This window comes from Humulus lupulus, chromosome X, assembly GCF_963169125.1.
Source record: "Humulus lupulus chromosome X, drHumLupu1.1, whole genome shotgun sequence".
Classification (NCBI taxonomy): Eukaryota; Viridiplantae; Streptophyta; class Magnoliopsida; order Rosales; family Cannabaceae; genus Humulus; species Humulus lupulus.
In genome coordinates this window covers 147,430,841-147,437,576 of record NC_084802.1, presented here as the reverse complement: position 1 = coordinate 147,437,576, position 6,736 = coordinate 147,430,841, and the positions used below count along the sequence as shown (strand labels likewise).

Sequence of the window (6,736 nt, the reverse complement as noted above, 5' to 3'; positions counted from 1 at the left end):
AGCCATGGCAAGTTTTAAGCTAAAATTTGGTTAAGAGAATAAGCAATTTTTTTTTTCAAATTATTGGCCCTATTCAAATATTCTAAAGAATTTGCACCTAAAAATAATCACAAGATTCTGATAATAGCAGCAGCATACTATGCGTATAATCTCCACTTCACAATAAACATTTTTCTAAAAGAATTTAGTGAATCGAGTTTAAATTAGTAATAACAATGTATCTATGCATCATCCACACGTTGGATTCTCAATATGGAGGTGCTATGAATGTGATAACACATACATACACACAAGTTCATGACCCTACATAATATGATGGAATATATTACACCTAACCTATCATATATGTTCAGACTAAATACCTTTATTCACATATATCTCAGTGAAGCATTCATTCAAACACCTCTAAGGCATTATTTAAAAGCTTAGTAATATATACATTAAAAAAGCAAGCAAGACCATCACAAGCAGTCAATAAGCAAGCAAGACCATTAAAAGCTTTTTTAACGCATGGCCTGTTCATAAAAGTTCATTTAATAAGTAAATACGCAAATATAACAAGAAACATGTATTCCAACAAATAAGATTGTCCTGGCATATAATTGGCAGAAAAAAAATACCTCCTCGATTCATATCAAGCCATGATGATGATCAGGCCAATCCAAAAGGAGTTGATGCCAAAGGATCGGGCCAATCCAAAAGTAGCAAGAGGGCTGCTAGTGTAGACCCTTCCATCTCGAATAAGAGACGAGCTGTCAGTGCCAACTCTCGATAATGGACAAATCTGAGATGGAACAACACTACTTGGACTTCTTCTATGAGCCAAAGAATGCAGGGAACTCAAAAGAGACCCAGTATGCTTCCAATATGCTGTAGTAATTAACTTGAGATGATTGTTGTGACCAAAGGAAAATCTCCCTAGAGCTGCCAGGATGGAAAAGAAATCAAACTTCATTAGTTCAGTTAACAAGTTACAATACTGCCCCGGGAGGAGCAGGTTTGTTTGAGCAGCCTCAAGAGTATGAACAAGCTACCAATATGCTTGTGGTACACAAATTTCAAACCATGGTAATGAGATGTATAGTAGCCAGAACATACATATGTATGGATTCAGTAGCTTATAACAGATAGAAAATCTACAATTATATACAAATATATATGTATGAATGCAGTAGCTTATAACATAAGGTCTAAAATTATGTATATATATATCTATGTATGGATACAGCTAAACAATAATCTGGCAGCCATGGAGATGGACCATAACAGTACAAAATTACAACAAGTGACTTGTGGTTGTAATGAAATGTCAGTGTCAGTGTCAGCAGTCACAGATAAAATCATGGTGTGCCAGTGGACAGCTCCATTGGCACACTACCATCCACACAAAAAATTGAAAACAAGACAATGTCCGCTCTGCTGTCTAGAGGGTAAAACAAGGACATTTCATAGCATTAATTATCCAAACCATATAATTTTTTAACTATGGAAAAACCTTGACCCCGTCTGTGACCATCCACAATTACAGCCAAAACAAATGCAGCCATTGCACACTGTTCTGGATATGCTTCCTGGCTATCAAGAAACCTGATGAAATATGTATGTCCCCCATCCTTCACTAGATCAACCTGGCATGACTATCAATCCTTGTAAAGATGCACAGCATAAAAGGGAACACCAGGAAAACAGTAATATAAAATACAATGAGCAAATTATTCCTAATTAAATATCCTGACTGTATAGATGAAACTAACCCAGTTGAAGTGAGCATCTGCATCAGCTTTTTCTGGTTGGTGCGGCACCTATTAACAAGGTCAACTATCACTTCATCTTTTAAAGCCTGAACAGATTGGCAAAATAATCACATTAAGTTTCAGGGATAAGAAGTTCATAGAGATTAAAAAAAGGGGACAAGTAACTCATATCATAGATCATAGAGATAAAAAAAATTCATTGCTCATACCGTAGAATCACCAGGATTTACTGCCTGTAGCATGTCACTTAGGAGTTCCAGAACATTCTGCATAGCCTCCATGCTTGACAAGCTTTATGAAAAAAAAAATCAGAAGACAAAAAATTTTCAAAACCTAATATCTAGATCATGAACTGCATTAAAATTGTCACCTCAAACTCTCAATTTCTGTAGCCATAGTTTCATCAAGCCTTCTTGAAGCATTGCTAGGCATTCCATATCCAGGTTGAGGACAACCCATGGTCTGATGTGAAGCAGGGGGTGTAAAAATAGGGATGGCGCCTAATGAACGCTTGGGAAATTCTACTCCAGAACGCTGTCATTCATTCAATTCACTGTTATTGGATAACAATTCATCTGATTTGAGAGAGAGAGAGAGAGAGAGAGAGAGAGAGAGAGAGAGAGAGAGAGACCTATTTCACAAATTTTAATATAATAGGATGTTAACAAATTTATATCAGTAATGAAACAGTGGGATACTAAGAATAGTGATCATTATCATTTCCAACTAGTAATTCCCTAACACAGTTAGGAAAAGTATACAAATAGCTATGACTAGCTCTTCAGGTAATTTCCTTTTTTTTAAAAAAAAAATAAATTTAAGGGTCAGAATATTGAAATGGTAGCTACAACATGTTTAACCACTTGATACTGTGTTCCAGATAGAAAAAAAACATAGGATCCATCAGCCCTGTAAAGGCTGTGATGAATTTTTATTTGAAAAGGTGATTGATGCAAATCAAACCTCATAATACCAAATTTCTATATCATACCTAAAAAGGTGAGAACAATTGAAAAGGAAAAAAGAACTCTTCTAGATTTAGTGCCGCAGGGAGGAAGAGCACATAGCATCTAAAAGATGGAGCTAAATGCATACCCTTAATTCATCACATGCCCAATAATATTGAGAATGCTTTCCTCCAGGCTCACCAAAAGCTTCTTGCCAAGAGTCAAGCAAGACCAAGATTTTCTCCTTCACTTGCATATCTGCCTGAATGTTACAATCCACGTGTTTCAAAATTAACAATCCATACAAATTCTTAATCAGAGAAAATAATTTAGATGCATAGAGAACTAGAAGAGAACACAATTCCACCAATAAAAGTTTGGAAAATAGTTACTAAACAAAAAGATGGGGAAATAAACACCTATCCAACTTTGTTTGGCAAAAATAATATCCTTAACAATTCGGACAACTTAAATATGTGGAGAATGAGAATTGCTGATGAACTATACAAAACTAGTATGATAAGGATGTACACTGTAACTGTATATATAAATATATATATATATGGGAGTGAGACTGCTAGCAACACTCTTCTTCCTAATCTCTCTCTCTCTCTCATTTCTTAGCATGCAGAAAAAAAAAAGTTAGTATCCTAATACTAAATTATAATTTTTTATAATAAGATTCCACATGAACATAGAGCAATGCGAACAATGCTCTTTTTCTCACTATCTTCTACAATTTACACTCCTCTCATTACCCGACAAGAGCAATAAACAGTTAATGTCTTAATATTAATTTTCATCTTATGGTAATAAGATTTCACATGTCAAGCAATAAGAAGGAATATAAAAGAGGGTGAGAATAGAGTGCTGCTGGTACTTCATTACACACAAACAAAGCACACTCATAAATGAAACTTGAGCCTATGCTTCAATAAATTACCAATTTCCTTGAACGACCAAACTCAGTGAGGAATGGCCAAATGGAACATCAAAAAGTCTTCCAAATATCCATTTGATCGGTATTGCACTTTAAATAAAGGCACCTTTAACAAACATAATAATTATGCAATTTAAACCTAATTGAATATTTACTTCTATAAAATAATAATATTGTCTCAATAATCAGATGTTACTGTATATCTCACCAATGGCGGTAGAGCACTACCTATGTGGTACGCCATCAGCATTGCCACATAGTAAAATTTGATATTAAGTGGAACCTACAACATCAATTGAGCACTGTTACATAGCACTAATCTCATTACGAAATGGTGTATTTAAACATTTTAAAACTTACCTTCTTCTTCACAATTTTGATCATCTCCCCTAATACATTCCTCTCGGCAATTTGGAAGTGAACGTAATCCCCACAGTTCTTTACCATTGTTTCTAATAGCTACAGAACCCAAATTAATTCAACAAACCAGTTAGAAAAGATTGACCACAAAAAAAAGGGGTTTCTGGTAGAATATACATATATAAATATATATACATATTTATACATATAAAAATACCAGATTTTTCAATAGCAAAATGAAAATTAAGGAATTTAGAAGTTCAAATACATCACTCTTTCTTATCTTCGTAAGAAGCCAACCTTGGTATTAATATGTCTAAAAACCTTCCTTAGGGGAACAAAAACAAAGCCGCCTCGAGGCCTTATTCATATCTCACAACGTTGTACTAATAATGGAGACCATAGGTCACTTTGAGATGTTCACATTCTCCCATTTACTATTTTAGAAATAATGTATTTTATTAAACTAATCAATTAATTCTAAATTAATTACTAGTTTATTAATAACCTATGAATGTAATTAATTACAAAATACATTTAATTATAAAAGAGCATGTTTCTTCAATTAATGTGATCTAGATAATTACCCATTACATCCAGCTAACTTTACTAAAAACACTTTTAAAATAAAGTTGATTATCTTAAAGGCCTACATAACTATTGTCTTTAATATGGTGTGAGTCACCAAATTTTAACTAATTTAATACTTAGTAGTTTAAATGCGATTGATTTCTCAAAAATAATTCACAAAACAATAAAGACATTCCTACATAATCATGTTTCTAAGAGATGCATGATTAATAAAAACTCTGTGGGGTTTTATGAATGACATGTAATTGACTAATGCATGATCATGTTATAAATCAATAATTTATTTAAATAAATATAATAAATAAACAATAAATGATGAACCGAGTACTATTGTGTATTTCTAAATTTACAACCTTTGAAAAAAATAGAAATAAAATTCCAAAATAGCCTTTAACTTGTTTTCAAGACTCCAAGAATGCTTCTCCTCTCTTTTAGGCCAAACTAATTAATTAGAAACTAACTTTCTAATTAATTTACTTAATTAAAACTAACTTTTAATTAAATAACCATTTTTGTCATCTTTTTAATTTAGTTGAATTTAAATAATTAAAGAATCAAATTCAAATAATTATTTAAACTTAAGATAAAATCTTAACCAACTAAAAGATATTTTATATTTCTAATAAAAATAAAATAAGATAATTAAACTCTTAAATTCAAACAATTTAAAAATTAATTAAATAAAAGATTAATTGCAAAAAAATAGGATCTACCTTTGGGCACCAAGATTGATACCCTAGACCATTAGGGCCAGTGGCGCCGTGGAGCCTCAAGGACTCGAGAGGCCTGGGGAAAACATAGCAGTAGGGATGCTCGGGGTCAGGCGCGCATGGAGCAACAGGCGAGAGGGCTTAGGTGCACAAGGGGCTGAGGGGCTAGTGTGTGGTGCGGGTGCGCATGTGCCCGCAAGCCTGTGTGTTGTAGGTTGTGCAGCTGATGCATGCAATGGCTTGGCTGGGCGACGCGCGCGGGGGAGCAGGGGCTCGGTTGGGTCCTTGCGCGCGACTGGCTGGTGAAGGTTCGGGCCGCCGGTTTGGCTGGAGGCTCGAGTCCTCATTTTTCTTCTTTTTCTTGTGTAAAGATTTTTTAGATCTTAAATACAAAAAATCCTATTCCCTTTATGACTTACACAAGATCTAGAAATTAAAATTCCTAACCCAATAGCACCATATAATTAACGATCATTCATTCAACCATACATTCAAAAAATATATCCATCAATACACATATCAACAAACATATAACAAATGCAAGATACCTACACAATATTTAATATATATATATATATGTAGATTGCTCCGGTACCAATTGTTAGTATTAAAAGAGCAAATCAATGATACGCAACGAGGAATGGACGCTTTTTAATAATTATTAATATCAGCCAAGATCATACACACACACATATATATATATATGTATATCTATATATAATAAATCACATACAATCATATTAGAGATTACATTTTGTAGCCTATCAAGTGTCCCCAAAGATCACCCATTGATCTTCCAGACCAATCCTCAAACATACAAGGACATGTGTGGGAACGTAGGATTCAAAAGATTAATTTATGACTATCTAGATATACTCAAAACATTAGATCTAGAGAGGTTTGATAGAGAGAAGAGGAATTGAATAGTTTTTAGGTTTAAGAAAACTATCACTTCTGTTTCAGAAAGAGAGTCTAACTGTATATGAAAAACAATCACTTGAAAAATATCGCTTCTTTTCACGTTTATAAAGATAATTCACTAATTTAATTAATCTTTATCTTATTAAAATAAAACTAATCACTTATAACCTTATTTAATTATTTAATTTAAATCAAAATTTAAAAGAATAATTAAATAAAATAAATTATTTAAAATTTAAAATTCAAATCTCAGGGATAGGAAATCTCTCTCTGTGGCACCACACTCATTGTATAGTGAGTGTGTCAACCACACCATTAGGGTTATCCCTAATTTTCTCATTTTTTTTTAATTAATATTTAAGACAATATATTTATCCTAAAATAAATATCAGTTAATTCAAAATTAACTTTATCTTAAAATATCAGTTTTAAATAAATATCTTATTCTAAATAAGATAATTATTAATCTCTCATGATATATTAATCCAAAAAAGATTAATAATTATTTTAACC

The 6,736-nt window shown here is 32.7% G+C and overlaps 2 long non-coding RNA genes across 4 annotated transcripts; both read right to left on the bottom strand.

Annotated features, from left to right (window-relative positions):
* Positions 1-902: 902 nt before the first annotated feature.
* LOC133804164 (uncharacterized) lies at positions 903-1,841 on the bottom strand. Of its 3 annotated transcripts, XR_009878334.1 has the most exons (3): positions 1,755-1,835; positions 1,496-1,637; positions 903-924 (listed from the first exon to the last, which is right to left on the bottom strand). It is a non-coding gene; the product is annotated as an uncharacterized LOC133804164 (long non-coding RNA). The 3 variants fall into 3 exon arrangements; XR_009878333.1 differs by lacking the exon at positions 903-924 and having other exon boundaries at positions 1,185-1,628; positions 1,755-1,841; XR_009878332.1 differs by lacking the exon at positions 903-924 and having other exon boundaries at positions 1,185-1,637.
* A 128-nt stretch (positions 1,842-1,969) lies between these two features.
* LOC133805129 (uncharacterized) lies at positions 1,970-2,461 on the bottom strand. The gene is made up of 2 exons (XR_009878855.1): positions 2,125-2,461; positions 1,970-2,045 (listed from the first exon to the last, which is right to left on the bottom strand). It is a non-coding gene; the product is annotated as an uncharacterized LOC133805129 (long non-coding RNA).
* Positions 2,462-6,736: the final 4,275 nt, after the last annotated feature.